The sequence below is a fragment of the Geotrypetes seraphini genome, chromosome 2 (genome assembly GCF_902459505.1).
Source record: "Geotrypetes seraphini chromosome 2, aGeoSer1.1, whole genome shotgun sequence".
Taxonomy (NCBI): Eukaryota; Metazoa; Chordata; class Amphibia; order Gymnophiona; family Dermophiidae; genus Geotrypetes; species Geotrypetes seraphini.
Genome location: NC_047085.1, coordinates 117,148,592 through 117,170,073, shown reverse-complemented (window position 1 = coordinate 117,170,073; position 21,482 = coordinate 117,148,592). Strand labels below are relative to the sequence as shown.

Here is a 21,482-nt window from a genome sequence, read left to right as displayed (position 1 = left end):
CATGAAAGCGTGACCAGTACTCAGTTATCTTTCTGAAAGACAAAGAAATCCTTCCCCGAGGGGGCAGGAGAGGGGTTCCTATGGGCAGGAGTGATTCTCACTCGCGACTGCCTTTCACAACTCTTTCTTTCATCAGGCAAGCATCTATCATTTACACGCCTCCCCTTCCCTTCGTTCAATCCCCCCCCCCCCCACTTTTCCCATTTCTTCTATACAATGTAACTTTTTCCCTTTCCTCCCCTATTGCCCTCACACTCCAGTACGTCAAGTCTTTGTCATTTACGTTTTATTTTAGACTTCTTCATGCACATTCTACCACATTTAAACTCTTTATTAATTTTATTGTTAACCGGCCAGACAATTGTTTGATGGTTGGGATATTAAAAACTAATAAACTTGGAAACTTGGAAACCTCTAGCAGCAGTCTCATAGTAATAGAGGTCACAACTGCCATTTTGGTTATGGAGCCGCAAAAGGGAGGCGCAAATGGGCATTGATCCTAACCATAGGATCCCCACTGGACCATAATGGCCTATGAAATAGGTCTGAACGGACCTATGAGGGTTATTTGGGGCAGCATGCTCTCTGGATATCTATCTGCATAGAGACAGATCAGAAGAATTATTGTTTTAACTTTATCCAGATAGCTTTCTACCTAGATATTGTGTGCCACTAAATATCAATGCCAAGACCAGCATTAAAAAAATGATGACACTGGCAGCTAAATTGTTCACCCAATAGATAAGACATTTAGTTAAAATTGATTTTTTTTTTCTCTCCTTTTTGCATAGATCTTGGATCTAATGTCAGACACATTTAATGTATTAGTTTTGTTAGATCATATGATCTATCCATTCTGCCCATCCACATCATCTATTATTCTTCCACTCTCCAAAGGAGAGGAAGGGATAATAGACAACATGGATGGGCAGACTGGATAGGCCATATAGAGCCAGATATTCAGCCAGCGGCAGTCATTGATTTCAATGGAAGTAAAACCTGGATATCTCAATCCATCCTCCTTTTTCTGGAGCCATATGGTAACCCTAGGACTGACTTTTATGCAGTCCTATTTATGCAATTACCTCAATATCAGCATTTAACTAGTCAAGTGCTGACTCTGTCCTCAGAATGCCCCCAAAATAGCCAGTTGTGAGTTGGGCATTCACCAGACATTTTCAGTGGCACTATCTGGCTAAGTGTGGCTGAAAATTTAACTGACCAGGATCCATTTATTGCCAGTTAATATAGTCAAGGAAGATGCCTCTTATTTCAGAAAGCTTGTATGGTGGGTCATAAATATATTATGCAATATTGGTTGCAGATAGAACCTCCTAGTTTTTGGCATTGGAGGAACCAATTACATTGTGTACTTTTATGTGAGGTTTGGGAGGTTCATCGATCTCCTAGACCAGGGGTAGGCAATTCCAGTCCTCGAGAGTCACAGACAGGTCAGGTTTTCAAGATATTCATAATGAATATGTATGAGATTGATTTGCATGCACTGCCTCCTTGAAATGCAACTCTATCTCATGCATATTTATTGTGGATATCCTGAAAACCTGGCCTGCCTGTGGCTCTCGAGGACTGGAATTGCCTACCCCTGTCCTAGACGAACTCGTCTATTTATGAAAATATGGGACCCCTATATTCAAAAACTTTCACTTAGTTTGATTCTTAATGAATTACATTGAAGCTTTGGATGCCTTCATGGTATCCCAAAACCTGGCTGTCTTTGTCACCTTCTATCCGGGGGGAGGGGAAAGGGAAGGGGGGACTAGAGTTTGGCATATAAAATTTTGGAGGAATGATAGTATTTAATAGAATAATTGGATTAGTATTTTCAAATGTGTGAAATCATTTATAATGAATATATTTTTGTATTATATAAATGTATATTTACTATCTTTCTTCAATAAAAATGTTAAAACATAGAGCCAGTTAAATTGCTTCTAATATTGACCCATGTTTTTTATCTGCCTTCATTTTTCTCTGTTTCTATATTTCATATCATTTTTTGGTAAGGCTATATTGTTAGTAATTTTGTACTCTGCCTTGAACTTAATGGTTAGACAGACTATAAATTCTGCACATTACATTATATTATTTTACAATAGGAAAAGGAGAACACACTTAAGTTAAGCAGAAAGTCTGAGGAATTAAATCCATTAGCACCTTCAGCATACCAAAGATAGATCCTTTAAAGCTCCCTTCTTAAATACCCAGAGAAATTAGCCTTTAATATGTATTCCTGGGGCTTTCTCATCATCCACATATACAGTGACGGCATGTTTATGATGTGGCTTCCCAGGCTAGTTATTTCATAATCTTCTATTTTGGAATGTCGTCTTTGTTAGAACCTTTAAAGTATATCATTTGTCTTGTCCAGATGATGCATTCACTTTCTGTAGAACTGTTGAAATATGCAGTAAATTCACTTGTCCCACCCCTGACTCTAATCTGGCCGTCATCCTTCTAGGCTTATTGCCTAAAAGAAGAAATCTATGTTCTGTGGAGACAAAGAATGCTGCAGCTTTCACAGGAAGAAGAATGTTTATAGCTTTCCTAACATCCTTGCAGGATCCAAAGAGTTACTGGCTAACAATTTTATATTCTGAGTCAAATTTATATGTGCTTTTAAGACTTTAATTTTGTAACTTGCCAGAATAGATGATGATTATGTACATCTTCATCCTATGTAGCTTTCAGGACTTCTATTAAATGCATACCATTAAACGAGGACTAGGACTTCAGCTATAGAGTCTCTGGGTCCGATATATTCAGTAGATGACCAGGAATGTCTCCCGGCTGTCTAAATAGCACATAGCTGACCATCCAGAGTTTTAGGCCCCTCCCGGTGCATCCCAGGATGCACCGGGTAGGGGCAGGGTGCCGCCATTTTGAAGGGGTGGGCCCTGAGGCAGGAGGTAGTAGGCATCCCTCTTGCCATGTAATGGAAAAGGTGTGGTAGGGGATCGGGGTGGGAGAGGGATGAGGGTCATCTGGCTGGAGGGGCCTGGACCCCAGACACTTGTTTGGGCTCAGGGGTGAGGGTCAGAGTATAGTTGTCCAGTTGGCCTGGACCCCAAAACCTGGACCCCAGACCACAGGGTCCAGGGAGTGTGTGATGCAGTGGTTAGAGCTACAGCCTCTGTACTCTGGGGTTGTGGGTTCAAATCCCTCCCTGTGACCCTTGGTAAGTCACATAATTAGGGTTACCAGACGTCCAGATTTGCCCAGACATGTCCTCCTTTTGAGGACATGTCCGGGGGTCCAGACAACTTTTCAAAATCCAGCACTTTGTCGGGATTGATGGTTAATTATCAATTCATTTAAATCTTTATATATCCAGCTATTTCTCTTTCATGTGATCCACTTTGAGCTGAATAGGTGTATGCAGGCTATAAGAATTGAAAAATAAGTTATAACCTCTGTGCAACCAACAATGCCAAAGGGAATTTTAAATTATAAAGAAAGGGCTCTAGAAGAGGAAGGAAAAAGAAAAGCTGGACTGGATCTTGTATTGGCAATGGATAGGAGTCTATGTCTCGTTGTATGAAAAGGCTACTGTAACTTGGAAGGAGATGGGGCTTGTTTAGAATTCCAGGCTAGACCAATATCTTTTCAGCGAAAGATTCTTATGCATAGAGAAATATCCTATTTTGTTATTTTTGAGTTTATATTTAAATAAAGTAGACGGCTTAAGAAGTTTGACCAAAGCTCTGGTCATTCTTACAAGTGCCTTAGTGAGAGAAAAGCTAGAGAGGCATGACTTCTCTTACCCTTAGAGACAGAGGGGGCATTCTTACAGTTATGTCATTACAAATAGCAACCAAATCATCATGGCATGTTAGTTGAAGTTACATGTTTCTCCCATAGAACAGTGGTTCCCAACCCTGTCCTGGGGGACCACCAGGCTAGTCAGGTTTTCAGGATAGCCCTAATGAATATGCATGAGAGAGATCTGCATATAATGGAGGTGCCAGGCATGCAAATCTCATTAGGGCTATCCTGAAAACCCAACTGGCCTGGTGGTCCTCCAGGACAGGGTTGGGAACCACTGCCATAGAAACATGTTTTCTCCCAGAGAAAACTGAAGATAGATAAAGACCATATGACCTATCCCCAGTCTGCCCATCCATGCCATCTACTCTCCCTTTCATTCCCTTGGAGATCCTTTGCATTTGTCTCAAGCTTTCTTGAATTAAGTTGCCTTCTCCACCACTTCTGAAACAAAAACCCTACTCTTCAAAAAGTACATTAAACCTTTATAACAGAACCAGACCCCCCCAAACTTCACCCAAAACACCATCTACATAGCAAATCAAAAATATTCAAAGCACTCATTAGACATTTACTAGTATCTTAACAATTCTCTTGTAATCCACCGAATAACGACGGAATAGAAATCACTAATGTAATGTAACTTCTATTAGGAGGCCATTCCACAAATTCACCACCTTTTCCATTAAGAAATATTTCCTCAGGTTACTTCTACAGTACGTCTATCCCCTTTCTCCTTCATCCTGTGCCCCCTAATTCCAGAGTTTCCTTTCAATTGAAAGAGACTCACCTCCTGTGCAGGTATGCCACTTAGCTATTTAAATATCTCTTTTTCTTATCTTCCCTTTCCCACCTTTCTTCCAGTTTATACATATTCAAATCTTTAAGTCTTTCTGCATGCACTTTATGAACAAAGACCACTAACCATTTTAATAGCCACTATCTAGACCAACTCCATTCTGTTTATATCTCTTTGAAGGTGCGGACTCCGGAATCTAATATAATAAAATGGTAGGACGTGCATGCACACTAAAAAAATCGTGTTCCCTGATCCGTCGCGGAAACACGATTACGAATGCGCGGGTTTTACGTCACTGAACTCTGTTCCTCCTCCACCATGCCATGCCAGCCATGTCCGCCACCGGCCTAGAGCTCCTGGGGGCGGGCGGCGCGAGCCGTCCGCCCGCTGCTGAGGCCCCGCCTCCCGCTTCACCCTACACGCTAGCCATGTCCGCCGCCGGCCTTGAGCTCCTGGGGGCCGGCAGCGCGAGCTGCCTGACCGCTGCTGAGGCCCCGCCTCCCGCTTCCGCCTCCGCCCTACACGCTAGCCATGTCTGCCGCCGGCCTCGAGCTCCTGGGGGCCGGCGGCGCGAACCGCCCAACCGCTGCTGAGGCCCCGCCTCCCGCTTCCACCCTACACGGCGACGCCAGACGCCGCCCGGCCGGTGCTGAGGCCCCACCTCCCGCTTCCGCCCTACACGGCGACTACAAAACGCTGAGGCCCTACACACTGACTACAAAACAGACCCGGCCCTACAAAACGCTGAGGCCCGTCTTCCACTTCCGACCTACACGGCGCCACCAGACCCGGCACCACAAAACGGCCCTCACATCCGCGAACAGGGTTGCCATGGAAACAGAGGGGATCAGGAGCTAAACAGAGATTTAAAAAAAAAAAAAAACAACAGTGCACAAGGACAGAGACACACAGACACTCACAGAAGGACAGGGGGCTAAAGAGACAGATTGAAAAAAATAACAAAACACTAAGGAGAATGAGAGACACAGGTAAGGAGTGCTGCTGGGCAGGGGGAGCAGGGAAGAGGGTCAGGGGGAGAAAGGAAGGAGTGCTGCTGGACAGGCAGAGCAGGGAAGAGGAACAGGGGAGCAGGGAAGAGGAACAGGGGAGCAGGGAAGAAGTGCTGCTGGACAGGGGGAGCAGGGAAGAGGGACAGGGGGAGCAGGTAAGGAGTGCTGCTGGACAGGGGGAGGTAAAAGGAAGGGAGAAGGCCTACTGCTGGACAGGTGGAACAGGCAAGGGGTGATGGTTGACAGCCGAGGAAAGAGAGAGACAGAAAGCGGCCAAGAGGAGAGAGAGAAAAAGAAATAAAGACACACACATCTATTCTAGCACCTGTTAATGTAACGGGCTTAAAGACTAGTTGTATATAATATTCTAAATGAGATCTCACTAGAGTCTTATACATGGGCATCATCACCTCCTTTTTCCTATTGGCCATTCCTCTCTCTATGCATCCAAGCTTCCTTCTAAATTTCTTGCCAACTTTTCTATTTGTTTGACCACCTTAAGATCATCACATATGATCATACCCAAGTCCTGATCCTTTTTTATACACAAAAGTTCTCCACCCCCTCAACTGTGCCGTTCTCTGGGTTTTTGCAGCCCAAATGCATTACATCTTAGCTGCCAAATTCTGGATCATCTTCAAACTTCACTAGAAAATTACTCATTTTTTCCATACTATCAGGGGTATTTACTTTATGACAAATTTTGGTAAAGAACCTTCTCCTCCTCCCCCCTCCCCCAACATACATGCATATCTGAACTTTAGCAAAAAATGTAGTACTTCCTCCCTAAAGATAGTTTAATGTTAGTGAATCAGCCCTTTGCTGAGGAATTTTTATACAAAAAATCAGTGCATGACACACATTTTTCCAGTTAAATTGTTTATTAAATGTTACTGTGGTTGTTTCAGAGCATCAGTTCTAGTCCTGCCTTCATTCCCTTTTTTGACTGTAAGTTTCTCCTTCTTCAGACTCAACAATTGCAGCTTCTGCTCAATGCCCTGCTAGGCAGACTGAATAGCAAGTTTCTGTTCATATAGAATAGCTGTATGACCCTGGCCTCTCTCCAGTAATAACTCACAAAGCCAAGAATATATTTTGAAGATGATGCTACTCTGCCAACATACAAATATAAGGGTTTTGTATCAAAGGCAGGCAATTCTTTTGCACATGCTTTATACTTGTGGTTCCCAAACCTTCCCTGGGGGACTTTTATGCAGTTCTATTTACGCAGTTAACCTGGCTGGAAATTACATTTTATGAAGGTATTTTCTACTGCTGTTGGATGGGGAAAACCACTCAGTGGGAGATCCACTGAGAGGGCGGAAGATGACCCGCAAAAGTGGAAGTCTCCCACTTTCAGTGAGAGATTTAACAGGTCTGGGGAGGGGTTGGCTGACTGGGGGCAGTAGAGCTGCCACGGGTGCCCAGTTTTTGAGAAGCACATTTTATGACATATTTCCAGCCCTGCCCAGTCTACCCTAGCCCCACCCACTCCATCTCTTGGCTCAACCCCTTGGCACACTTCAGTTCCACAGCTTTCTCGTTCTCCAGCTCTTCACAGCACCAACAAAACAGCTCATTCTCCATCAGCGGCAGGAACCACCTTCATAAAATGTCATCTGTTGCTGCCTTGGGACCAGTCTTGGGATATGCGCTGCCAATCTAGGTTCTGTTTCTCATAGAATCAGGGCCTTACTGCATAACCTGCTATTATGGGTATATGCTGAATGGCCTTAGCCTTAACTTTACATATATGGGCCTTTTACGAGGGCTGATTGAAAAGACTTTTTTTAAATTCAGAATTAGATGATACCCCCACCCCTACCCCATACACACACACAGACACAGGATCTGATCATTTTTCTCTTTCCAAGCAGCAGCCATTCAATACATTTTTTTTGCAGCATTTCAAGAATGATTCAAAGACATGCAGTAGACTGTTTTGCAGACTTTTAGCGCTGCGGCTGTGGCGTTTTTCATGTCATCATCTGAAGAGAACAACTTTCCATGCAGTTGTTTCAAGAATTTCATTACCGCTCTTGCCAAGTTTAACACAAAATTCAATTACACACCTCTGGCATACTCTCATAGACACGTCTTCCTCATCTGCCATGATGAAACGTACAAAGTTCTTCCTCTCGCTGTGATCCAACGATGAAAACTATGGCATTCCAACTGCAGGTTCAGAAACGTCGATGTATGAGCTTCATAAAAACTAGCACAGGGTTGCCACATCTACTTCTTGGAAATAAAAACAGAGGCAGTCTCATTACATTTCAATCAGCCCTCATAGTATATAACATGATAAAGCGTCATTTTTAATTAATGTCTGTAGAAAAACTGTGTTCTCCTTGGCTACCCCAGTCTCCCCTATACCCTTCTCATTGCTATCTCTCAAGATGGCAGCCTCTATCTCTTTTCACATCTTATATGCTGATCCCAAAAATCTTTAATCAAACTGTGGCATTATTACCCTCAGTATCTACGGCATGGATTCGCTAAACTTTCATTTCCCATGCGATCCGTGGTGACCGATTCTCTACCAGACCTTCATGTAAATTAACCCGATCAGAGGTACGCCCCAGAACGACCCCAAGGATCACTGCAGAACGATCCTGACACATGCGCAGATCATCTTCTTGCCTGTAGAAATGGTCCGCCCATGCGCCTGCTTTCCGCACGGGGGGGGGGGGCTTTAATGGAACAGAACACATTGCAAGGAGAGGCTAGGCCAGAGGTAAAGCAAACAATGAATCCCTATGCCTGGTCGCAAGGATTTCGGGGCAGCTGTCAAGTAAATGTTATTTCAGCCCCGCTTTTAACCCATGGGTTAAAAACATGGGCTTGCAGAGAGGCAGTGCGGCAAAGAGCAGGATGTTAGGGCAGAAGAGAGCAGAGCGGTAGAGAGTAGGGCACTTTTTTGATGGTTGCAGGGCTAGGATTTCAGGGTGAGGACAGTCGGCATGGACATGAGCGACTGGTCCTCAGCAGTTGCTTCTTTTTTGATCGGCAAGCCCAGTCGGAGCTCCTGAATTGGTTTTGTGAATCTCTGCCGTCCTACTTATGGGTGCCCTACCCCCTCATTTGCATGCGCAGCTCAGGATCGGATCGGGAGGAAGGTTAGTGAATCAGGTCGGGGTCACAAAGTGGTCGCAAACTGGTCGGGACACGATCGTGGGCCTAGTGAATCTAGCCCTAAGTCTTGTCCTACAGGAACACACAAGGTCCTCCACAGTCATCATTTCTAGCATGCAAGCAGCAGCAAGGCAAGATTTTGCATTCATAAGGAGAGGCTCAGCACCCCATGAAATTCTCACAATCTCTTTTAGAAATCCTGAACAACCAAAGTCTTTAAAGATCTTAAGACACAAATGTAACTACAGGTCACTTCATCCTGGTCCACTGTTCTTACCACAGAAAGTTGCTCCTCGGGACTTCTATACTGGCCGGAGAAGATACTGTATACTTCAAGGCCCTGTTAATTTTGCAGTCTCAGGCACAAACTGTACATGCTGCACAGAAGTATTCTAGAGAAACAGAGTGTTACTGAAAATAAACCTCATGTGTGGTGTTGATCTCAGATACATTACATTAGCAGATGAGAAGTCAGCACACTCCATTCTTGAGATTCCGCACATCCAACGCAGCTTCAAAACTTCACTTCGTACAAAGAATCTAATTAGTACTTAACTTTCTTGATGACAACTTTTTTCACTGATTATTTTACTTCCCAGTTGTACTAGAGAAACTGCTGCAACTCTCAGTGCCTTTGGCTAATATCCACAATATTTCCTGTGAATGGATAAGCACCTGATAGCCTACTCACCTGCCACTGCTTCTTCCAGATCCCAGTGCCTGGAAATCTGGTTTCCACTTTGACTTTCTTCTGTGACTTTCTTCTGTTCTCCTACTAGATGACATTACATTACATTACATTACATTAGTGATTTTTATTCCGCTTGTACCTTGCGGTTCAAAGCGGATTACATAAGAAGAAAGCTGGACATTTCCAGGAGGGTACATGACATTGGAGAAAACAGATTGAGGGTAAAGACTTAATAACAGAATGGACATAGTAACTTTGGAAGATAAATCAGGTTACATTACAATTACATATCAATAGTCTTTTCCTTTTTTTGGTCGGTTGAGGGTACGGTGCCAGGGAGTGAGCAAGACCTGGTCGGTGTAAGTGGAAGAGGAGAGGGAGATTGGGTAGATTGTATATACTTTTTGAATAGCAGCGTTTTGATTTCTTTACGGAATGCTTTGTAGTCGGATGTTGAGGTTAACAATCTGGAGATGGAGGGTTCGAGTTTTGCTGCATGCGTTGCTAAGAGGTTATCATAAAGCTTTTTACGATGAGTGCCATTGAGTGGTGGGTATGAGAATGGTGTCAGTGTTCTTCTTATTCTGGGTGGAAGGTTACTGTTTAGGCGATCATTTAGATAAGCAGGAGCAGTACCGTTGAATACTTTGAAGACATGAGTTCCATTCTCTCTTTTTCCCCAATACACATCAGGCTGCCATATTAGATTCCTGCAAACATCTAGAAAGCCTGTGATTAATCTTTCTCGTAATATCCAAAGACATCTTTCTTTCAGAGAACAGACTCCTGCTTTTGACTTCTCCTTGTAAGCTTCTTATTAGAGAATTTTCTAGAAATTGACTGTGGGCCTGTATGTTCTCAGTGCTTTCTATGTCCATCTCAGGAACAAAGGTTAGATTCAAAGCTGGGATAAACCTTTATAGCCTCAGTACTGAGGGGCACCAATTTAGTGGGGAACCCATTGGGTCTCTATACTTCTGTATGAGGAGCCTTCAAGAACACCTGACAGTGCTTGAAGAAGGAGATCTGGATTTTTATGAACAGCCTTAGAGAAGACTTTAAGGAGTTGATGGAGCGCAAGCCTAACTAAATAGATTTGCTGTCATAGGTATTCCTCGAGATTGACAAAATTCAACATTATATCCTGGCAACTGACAGAGTCCTGAAGAAGTTACAACAAAGCATTATGAGGGTCCGCTAAAAAGTTCTCAGCCCAACCAAGAAGAGAATGATGTGGAGCCATAAAACTTACAAGCTATTCCACTCTTTTCTTGACACTTTTTGTTTCATTTCATATCATATCACTGAAACAAAATATGTGAAGAAAAGTGTGGAATAATTTGTAAGTTTCATGTCTCCACATCATTCATTCTCTTCTTGGTTAGGCTGAGAACTTTTCAGTGGCCCCTCATACTTTACTAACTACAGCTTTGGGGGGAGGCTTCTGAGGGAAGTACCCCCACTAAAGAACAAAAGGACCCCAAAATTATTCCCTCCTTCCCACTGTCCACTCTCATCAGCATCGATATAAATAGCAGAACATCTAAAATTCCCTTATATTCTTTCTTCCTTGCAAGCTTTTAGAACTTTTAATCTTGAATAAAGTGCCCCTACTATGTTTGGTTTATATCTTGAAATGTGAAGCTGTGGCACAAATTTTAGAAAGGTCAGGCAGCTTTTACATGTGTAAAATTTACCGTAGATTACATTTGTAAGAAGGCATATACATGAATGCAGTGATTTTTGGAAAGCAGCTATTTACACGTGCACTGATTACTTTCGCACATAAATGTCTAGAATATTAGCACTTACCCTTGAAAGATCCAGCAGGGCACCTACACACTATTCTGTAATAGAGCACATAAGTGACATGAGTGCATAAGTACAAAAGAGCATATACATGGGTAGAGCATGGGCGGGTCTCTCACTGCCGTCAGTTACATGTGTCTCTGCCCAGTGGCATAGTGAGGGGAGTTTACACCTGGGCAGAAGGCGCCCAGCATCATCGCATCATGCGTCCCCCTATGTGCTCTTCGCTGACCTCTGGCATCGCCATACTAGGTACCTCCCAAATGCACTGTTCCCTGCCCCCCCCCCCCCCACATACCTCTTCAGATCTTAGCCAGCAGTGAGCAGGACCTCCTACCCACTGCTCATGCTGGCTGAGCCTTCCCTCTGATGTCACTTCCTGGTCCCGCAAACAGAAAGTAATATCAGAAGGAGGGATGTGGCCGGCACAAGCAGCTAATAGAAGAGTCTGCTAGCTGCCGACAAAGATTTGAAGAGGTATGTGAGGGGGTGCATTTAACAGATCCTTCCCGTTGCTGGGGGAGAAAAGGAGAGGTACCAGAGCTCCTGCCAAGATGGTGCTCAGGGCCTTCCAGCTCTGCCCTTTTACTACACTATTATCCCTGCCACATTGACATACTCACAGTTATCCAAGTTTAAGTTTCAAAGTTTATTTAAAAATTTGATAAAATCGCTTTTTCAGAATTTCAAAGCAATGTACACTAAAATAGGGGAGACACACAATTTATTAGGGAAACACTGACTTACGTCAGATGAGAAAGTAATGGTAGGAACTACAATGCTTAAGGTTGGCATAACTGCAGGCACATAAATGTTTTATGTAAGCCTTATATGTGTGATCATTCACCTGACTCCAGAATTCTGAAAAATAAGACCAGCGTAATCAAACCCACATCACAAAGAGGCCCTTGCCATATTTTAGTGTGCCTTGTAACGCAGAGGTCACGCTGCTGGCACCCTATCATACACCGCTGTATTAAATAGCCTTGGCAGGAAATCATGCAGTATCAGCCTACTGAAAGTAATGGAGTTATTGATTTCACTCCATTATCTTTAATAGGGATTGAATACGAGTATTTGTTGCTTGTCATCCTATTGATGTGTGAAAGCACAGTGAGATCAGTTTCATTCCCCCGTAATTGATTGGATCACTTGAAATCAGCTAACTGCTAAACTGGCTAAACTCAGGACCCGGTTGTGAGATGTTTTCATTGAGGTTTAACTGGACCGTGTACCAAGAGCTAAAATATTATACTGCTTGAATAGAACTCTCTCAATATGAATGCCTCAAATACAGTGACTATTTTTTATGCATCATGTCTGTATCTATAAATATTTCACCACGCGGCATTATAAGAATAAATTAACAAGAGAAAAATGCCATAAAGCTGAATATGCTGTTGATTAGAGGGGGGTTGCAGAAATGCTGATGTTTGTATGCTGAGTAGCTTGTCTGAATTGTAGCTGACCACAGACCAGAGTGATCACATGACCGCAAAGAAATTAAGCCTCAATATGGAGATCCCCTGCTATAAAAATGATTCCTTTAGTGGCATCTAAGCCATGGTGGCATGCACCATGGGCCTGAATATATAATGAGACAATGTGTATAAGGATACTCAATCTTCAGTTCTTAATTCTGTTCTCCAATATACATTCACCGAATGGTTAAAACAATGAATATAATGAAGTCGGGAGGAGCGGCAATCAAAAAAGAAAGTACCGCAACGGCTGTCTACGGTGTGCGCCGCTCACAATGTCTTCACAGCGTAGATTGAGTATCCTTATACACATTGTCTCGTTATATGTTCAGACTCCAGAGGCAGGCCCGTTGGGGCTGAAACACGATTGTGTCGAGTCTTTTAATTAATAAACGCCATTGAGCACCAATCAGTCACCTTCGTTGTTTTTCCTCTGCTTTCACGTTCTGTGTTTTCTGCGGCATGCACCATGGGTGCATGCCAAAGGAGCGAATTCAAGAAGCAAGTCATGCTTCTTGGGCTTGCTCCATGGGGTGTACTCCTGGGTGAGCTCTTTCTACACTGGAAATAGAGGCAAAACCACGAAGAAGCTGATATATTTAATTAATTCATTTTCTATCCCATTTTCCTCAAAGAGCTCAGAGCAGGTTACAGGATGAGCTATCTAAGATATGTTTTATCTCTTAATATTTCTTACTTTGATGTTATAGTTAGAGAATAATATGATTTTGATCAGTAGTGAATTCCATCTACATGAGATAATAATCCTCCTTCACGGGTGCCTTTGCAGGGCCCTGTCTATAATCTTATTTCTTGTTCTGGGGATTCATTATGCACACCTGTGACACGTGTTAAGTTTAAAATGGGTTTGCTGAACCGTAGACCCCCTGAAAAGTAAAACACCATTTATCTTTGATTTAATTAAATTTTATGATATTAAGATACTGGGTTTAAGTGAAACCTGACTCAAACATGAGGAGAAATCTTATTTGATAGATTTCATTCCTTCAGGGTTTTCCTTCCTTTCTATGTTGCATGGTGCAAAAACAGGGGGAGGGTTGGCTTTTTTATATGACAAGAATTTTTCTATGTCAAAAATAGGAAAAGTAAGGAAATATGTTAAGAAAAATAGCATATGAGAATGTGGAGATCAAAAAATCCTAAATCGAAAGACAAATGGTCTCCAATTAATTATTAATTGACTTGAAAGTAAAGCAGCAAAAAGCAACAAGCAGTTTTGAGAATCTCCACGCTGAAGTTTGCTGATATGATAGAATGGCACGGCGCACTTTAAAGCATCACCCTTAATGTGTGACAGTCAAGCACAACGTTAACTCCCCTCGTGGGTTCCTTGAAAAAGTTCCACGCAACGTGGTCCACATCGGGACCAATGTTCCCTCTAAGGATTGATGAGGTGTGTGCAAAAAAAAATATTCATGAGCGACAAGTTACATACTCCACAAATTTATGAGCAGGCGCGGAGGACACATTTTTAAACAAATGTAGTTTATCCTTGTACTCCTTATGTAATTTTAATCATCTATGGATATGTTTGTATGTTTATTGTTCAAATGGTTTTATTTATTTCCCCAAATTTATTTTTGTTATACGCATTGAAAATATTTGATATTGCGTTTAAATCAAATCTCAATAAACTTGAAACAAGTGCCCGTGAGATTGTGGGAGGGTTAAATACTCAAAGCTTAGAAGAATAACAATTTACTTAAAGTTTTTGCTACGCCAGCTTTCTGGTATCTTTACATACAGTGGCGTACCTAGCATATGTAACACCCGGGGCCCATCATTTTTTGGCACCCCCCCCCCCCATCTGTAAGAAAAACATGATTTTTAGTAACAAACCACACGTCACACATGAGTACCTAGGAAAAGGCAGCATCTTACATATTGCAGTGAGCAGTAGATCAATACACCCATTGTAAAACTAAACAAGCCAGACCAGCACAGTTTTGTAAAAGGGGGGATAAAATAGAAATACACAGCTTCAACGCTCTAGCTCAGAGGTGCCAAAACTTTTTGGGCTTGCGAGCTACTTTAAAATGACCAAATCAAAATGATCTACCAACAATAAAATTAAAAAACACAAAGCACACTATACGCTGAGAAAATGTTAATTATCATTCCTGTTCTGGGTTTTTTTCAAAGAGGTCAAGGCAGATGACTCTATGCATTGTCACCTCAGTAACAACCATACAAAAATAGACAAATATACCCCCCTTCCTTTTTATTAAACCACAATAGCAGTTTTTAGCGCAGGGAACTGCGCTAAATGCCCAGCGCTGCTCTCGACGCTCATAGGCTCCCTGCGCTAAAAAACACTATTGCGGTTTAGTAAAAGGGGGCCATAGTGCAAAATATAGACAGCATATATAAATTCAGACACATTTTGATCACTAAATTTAAAATAAAATCATTTTTCCTACCTTGTCTGGTGATTTCATGAGTCTCTGGTTGCACTTTCATCTTCTGACTGTGTATCCAATCTTTCTTCCCTTCTTTCAGCCTGTATGCTTCCTCTCCTCCAGACCTCATTCCCTCCCCTAACTTTTTCTTCCTCTCTCCTTGCCCTTTCTTTCTTTTTTTTCCTCTTGATGCCCCCTTTCGTTTTTTCTATTTCCCTTCTGTCTCCCTGCCTGCCCCCTTTCTTTCTCCCTACCCTCCACAAAGCCACTGCTGCCACCATCGGGGGAAACAGGCCCCAAAGCCACCGCCGCAACCATCGGGGGAAACAGGCCCCAAAGCCACCGTCGCGGCTGCCCCAAGCTCTCTCTGCTTCCCACCGGGCCAACCAGCATTCCCCTGACGTCAATTCTGCCGTCAGAGAGGAAGTTCCGCCCAGCCAGGCAGCGATTGGCTGGCCCGAACTTCCTCTCCGACTGCAGCCTTAGGGCTGGTGCACATCCGGGTCGGACCGCCCCCCCCCTCTTGGTAGGACACTGAAGACGTGGCAGCGGCTCCTCTCCACGAATCCCCACCTGCATCGGAAGTCCGATGCAGTCGGGGATCTTGAGAGGAGCCGCCACTGCATCTTTTAACTTTAAAATACAGGCCGCCATTTCCTCTCACCTCCTCCCGCCCTCGAGTGAGCGATAGAGGAAAGCATATGAGCGACGCCACTGAAAATAGTGAGCGATCGCTCATGCGCTCACCTTAGAGGGAACACTGATATTCCGGGACTATACAAGCTAAGTCACAAGCCCTTTTAAATAATTTTTTTGCAAATATTTCATTAATTGAAATTTTTTTCAAATGATATAAAGTATTTATATATTATTCCATACACAGTGACTGGGTGGTGGATCCGGCTGTTGGGATCTTGGTCCTAGGCTGAATTATACAATTCTGAGTGCATGTGAATTTAAGGTCAAACTTTACTTTCAAGTCAATGAATATTCAATTGGAGATCATTTGTGTTTAGATTAAAGAATTTTTCTATGACTGAAATATCTTGATGACATGGCTATATAAATAAGTTCTTCTAGGGAAACTAAATCGGTTCACACTACTTTATTTAGCCCTTTTTATTACCCACTTGGGTTATCTGATGATAGGGCTGGAAGCTGGGAGAAGTTTTCTGGAGGCTGATGCTAGGGCTGGGAACTGGAGGAGGAGAAGGAGTTGGAGGCTGATGATGGGCCTGGGACTGGGAGAAGGGGGATTCATTGCCAGAGAATGCTGTAAAAGCAGTTAGCTTAGCAGGGTTTAAAAAAAGGTTTGGATAACTTCCTAAAAGGAAAGTCCACAAGCCATAATACGAACATGGGGAAAGCCATTGCTTATTCCTAGGATAAACAGCTGTTTTACTCTGTGGGATCTTGCCAAGTACTTGTGGTCTGGGTTGGCCATTGTAGGAAACAGGATAGTAGGCTTGATGTTTCTTTGGGCTGTCCTAGTTTGCAACTCTTATGTTATGTACAGTGACACTGAGCAAGACTGGCACTTCCATTAGGTGAACCAGATAATTGCTTAGAGAACCGAGATTCTGGGAGTGGCAAAAAGGTAGTGGATAATGGTGCAAGGACATTAAATTCCCTCCTTACTCCCTAAGTTCTACCTCAGTTTTTAACCCCCACCCCCCTCTCCACCAGTGGATTAGTCCCTAGGACTGACGGGTAGGAGGCACTTACTAGTACAGTTCCTTCTATGCTGCAGGTTCAGTCTTGTGATATGAGCTGCAAGATGTCATAACCTCACAGCTCATACCATGAGATTGGCTCTGCAAAGTTATTGTGCTATTAAGCACAGAGGCCGAACTGCCAGGGAAGTATTGGATTAAGGCATCCAGAGGAAGGAGGTAATTTAAACTACCTGCCTGTTACATACTTTCTTTCTGCCACCTCCAGAATCTTGTCAAGCTGCCGAAGAAGGTTGTGGCAGTAGTGGTGGCAGGGAAGGTTTACATGGGGCATCCAATATCCTTGCTCCAGCTCTGAGATGGACTAGAGACAAATGAGGAGGAGAGAGGGTTTTTAAGGATCTGGAGCGTTAGGGGAGAGGTTGGGAGATAGAGGTCAGTGTGAGAAACAAAGGAAGGGGACCAGTCTTTGAAGGAGGTGAGGGAAGGTAGAACTAGGGGAGGTAAAAGAATAGATGACAGGGAGTAAAAAAGGACTGGCGATGGAGAGGGGATGAGAGACAGGCGGGGCTGGTGTAAAGATATGTCAGGGATCCAGGGCAGCAGTTGGATAAGGCAAAGCTTCCTTCTGCTTCAGGAAGGCTTGGGGGTCTCATTACATTACATTACATTACATTAGTGATTTCTATTCCGCTTATACCTTGCGGTTCAAAGCGGATTACATAAGAAGAAGCTGGACATTTCCAGGAGGGTACGTGACATTTAGGGTAAGACATAGTTACAGAATGAGTATAGACTTGGTAACATTGGATGAGAGCAGTTATATTACATTACATATCAAATCTTTTTCCAGGCGTTGGTAGGTAATAAATCGGTAGGAAGAATTAGGTTTTTGTTTTTTTTTTAATTTTTTGGTCGGTTGAGGATATGGTGTCAGGGAGTGGGTAACCTGGTCGGTGTATGTGGAAGAGGAGATTAGGTGTTTTGAATATGCTTTTTGAAAAGTAGCGTTTTGAGTTCTTTGCGGAATGAGGTTAACAATCTGGTTATGGAGGGTTCGAGTTTTGCTGCATGCGTTGCTATGAGGTTATCGTAAAGCTTTGTACGATGAGTGCCGTTGAGTGGTGGGTATGAGAATGGTGTCAGTGTTCTTCTTATTCTGGGTGGAAGGTTTCGGTGTAGGCGATCGATTAGATAGGCAGGTGCTGTACCGTAGAGTACTTTGAAGATTAGACAGTATAGTTTGAATTGGATTCTGGCTCTGATCGGTAGCCAATGTGAGTCTAGGTAGGCGTTAGTTATGTGGTCATATTTTCCGAGGGAATAGATTAGTCTGAGAGCCGTGTTCTGAATGGTCTGTAGTTTTTTGATCATTTTTGTAGGACATGGTAGATATAGGATATTGCAGTAGTCCACAAGTCCAAGTACCAGGGATTGAACAATGATCCTGTAGTGTTCTTTGTCGAAGAATTTCCTTATTTTTCGTAAGTTGCGCATTGTGAAGAATGCTTTTTGGGTAGTTTTGTTGATTTGAGTCTGCATAGTGCAGCATCTATCTATCAGCACTCCCAGGATTTTGAGGGAGGTCTGGATTGGGTATTTGGTAGTTTTGATTTCCAGGTCTGTTATGGATGGGATTTTGTCCGTTTCAAGCATTAAGAATTTGGTTTTGTCCGAGTTTAGTTTTAATTTGTGGTTTGTCATCCATTTTTCTACTTCGTCCAGTATTGTTTCCAAGTGTCCAGTAGCGGAGTTGTCTTGGGTTTCGAAGGGGAGGAGGATAGTTATGTCGTCTGCGTAACTGAAGGATGTTACATTTAGGTTGTCTAGAGTGGTACCAAGTGAAGAGATGTAGAGGTTGAATAGAATGGGTGAAAGTGGAGAGCCCTGAGGGACTCCACATGGATTAGACCATGTGTTGGATTTCTTATCGTTTATCTTAACTCTGTAAGTTCTTGTTTTAAGGTATCCTTGGAACCAGTTGTATACCACCCCTGAGATCCCTATTGCATCAAGTATCTGGAGTAGTATGGTATGATCAACTAGATCAAAGGCTGCGGAAAGATCTAGTTGGATAATTAGGATCCTGTGACCTTTACTGAGGTGTTGTCGGACTATGTCCAGTAGTGTTGCTAGTAGAGTTTCTGTGCTGTGGTAAGATCTAAATCCTGATTGGGATGTGTGAAGTATATTGTGGTCTGCTAGGTAGTTAGAGAGGTATTGAGCCACGAGTCCTTCAATCAGCTTGACATAGAGTGGGATTGAAGCGATCAGTCTGTAGTTGGTAGGTGTGTCTACAGGACCTTTTTGGTCTTTCAGTATGGGTGTGATTATGATCTCTCCTAGATCTTGTGGGAATTGGCCTTCTAAGAGAGTGCTTTGTATCCACTGCATGAGGCTGGTTTTGAATTTAGGGGAGGCATTTGTGAGTAGATACGATGGGCAGTTGTTCAAGTCGCATGAGGTGTGGCTGTATTTTTTATATAGTCGGTTCAGTTCAGGCCATTGTAGAGTTGGGAAGGTGGTCCATGTTCTGTCTGCTGTTATGGCTTCTTCTGTTGTGGGGGTAGTTATTAACTCGTTGAGTATGGTAGTTGAGTTGTTGAAGGTAGTTCTGATTTTGATGATCTTGAGTTTGAAATGATCAGCTAGTTGGGAAGCTGTTGGGGTTTTGTTGCCTTGAGTGGCAAGGTATGGGTTTGTGTCTGTAAGTTTTTTTACTAAGTTGAAGAGTGTTTTTGTGTCGGGGTTGTTTGTGCCAATTAGTTTAGTGTAGTATGTTTTGCGCTTTTCCTTAAGTTTGTTGTTATATAGTTTGATTTGGGTTCTCCAAGCGGATTTGGTTTGGTCATTTCTCTTTATTCTCCAAGATCTTTCAAGTTGTCTGCAATGCCTTTTTAGTAGGTGGAGTTCTGAGTCGAACCACTTGTCTGATGGTCTGCAGGTTCTGTGTTTGGTTTTTTTCTGGGGCTAGCTCATTCAAGGTTGTTTCGCTTAGGGAGCGCCAGTGTTTTGCGAAGTCTGAAGGGTCTATGGGGTCAAGTGCTGGGTCCACTTTGTCCCAGAATGTGGCTGGTTCAATTTTCTGTCTAGATTTGAAGGTTGTTTTTGGGGGCATAGATTTTGTGTTATTTTGAGGCCAGTTGATAGTGAAGGTGTATTTATGGTGGTCTGACCATAGAGAGGGATGCCATGTACCATTGGTGATGTGAATATTTGGGGAGTGTAGGTTATGTGGTGTGAATGCTGCTATGTCAAGTTGGTGGCCTTTATTGTGCGTGGGTTCCGGATTGAGGACCTGGAAGGATAGGGCGTCGAGGTATGAGAGTATTTCGTTTGCTTGTTTGGATGTGTGGTCTTCGAGGTGGAGATTAATGTCTCCTAGGAGCAAGTTGTATGAGGAGGATAGAGAGTTCTGGAATAAGAATTCTTCAAGATCGTGTTTTGAGGTGTTCCATTTTCCTGGAGTGATGTAGCATAGTAGACAGTTCAAGGTGCCTGTGAGTGTGTTGTCGGATAGTTGGCATGCAAGAAGGTCTAAGTGAGGGGTTGATTGTTTGTGTAGCACTTTTAGGTTGAGATTGTTTTTTACTAGAATCGCTAGGCCACCCCCTCGTTTGTTTTCTCGACATACCATTTCTACTTTGTAACCTGTGGGGCAGAATTCGGTTATGCATGGGTCCGTGTTGGATGTTAGCCAGGTTTCAGCTAGGAAGAGGCAGTTTAATTGTTCTTTGATTATCCAGTCTTTGATTAGATTTGCTTTTGGGTTTATTGACCTTATATTCATGTAGGCACAGGTTAGCGAGGTGTATTTTGTGTTGGAGTTAAGGTTGCGATTGAGGTAGAGGATGTTATTTGCTGGTGCTTGTGCTTGTTGTTTTTGCGAGGTAGTATTATGTTTTGGTGGAGGTCGTTTTCCCCATACCGTGGGAATGTGGTTTAGGCTGGTCAGTGGGCAGGATGTTAGGGTTCTGGTGGTGTGGATTTTTCTGGGTGGATGTGGTTGTCTGAAGGTTGATGTCAGAATTGGGATGGGTGATATGTGATATCCTGTGGTTTGCCAGTTTGAAGTAAGTAGAGAGAGTATTAGGAGGGCTAGTGTGATTTTGTATGCGTGGTTTTCCATTTTGTTTGTGTGGTGGATGATTTTTTGGATCTAGTAACTATTTGGTTAGAGTTGAGGCAATGGTGTTAGAGTTTATGAGAGGGATTTTTTGAAGAAGGTGAGAGTTTCTGATCGCTCTCCTCTCTGGTGAAGGTAATCGCCTATGTGTTTAGACTCAACTTGTGGTGGCGTTTGGTGAGTCTGGTCCCTCGCAGATTGGGGAGAGGGGCGGCGTGGGCTGGACTCTAAAACTAATGACCGCGCTGCAGGGGGTGGAATTGGGTCCCTCTCTGGTCGGGGAGATGTGCGGAGCAGGGCTCCCACGCTGCCTCTCTTCTGCTGGGCTCTGAAAAGCGAAAGTTTGCTGCTGCAGGGGGTGAAATCGGGTCCCTCGCTGGTCGGGGGGAGGGGCGGAGCAGGGCTCCCACGCTGCCTCTCCTCTGCTGGGCTCTGAAAGAATGAAAGTCCGCTGCTGCAGGGGATGATTTTGGGTCTTTTGCTGGTCGGGGAGGGGGCGGAGCAGGGCTCCCACGCTTCCTCTCCTCTGCTGGCTCTGAAATTAAGAGTTCTCAC

The 21,482-nt window shown here is 43.4% G+C and overlaps 1 protein-coding gene across 1 annotated transcript in view; it reads left to right on the top strand.

The window, feature by feature from the left end:
• XKR4 (XK related 4) overlaps positions 1–21,482 on the top strand; it is a 549,749-nt gene that overhangs the window by 437,898 nt on the left and 90,369 nt on the right. The window lies entirely within an intron of this gene.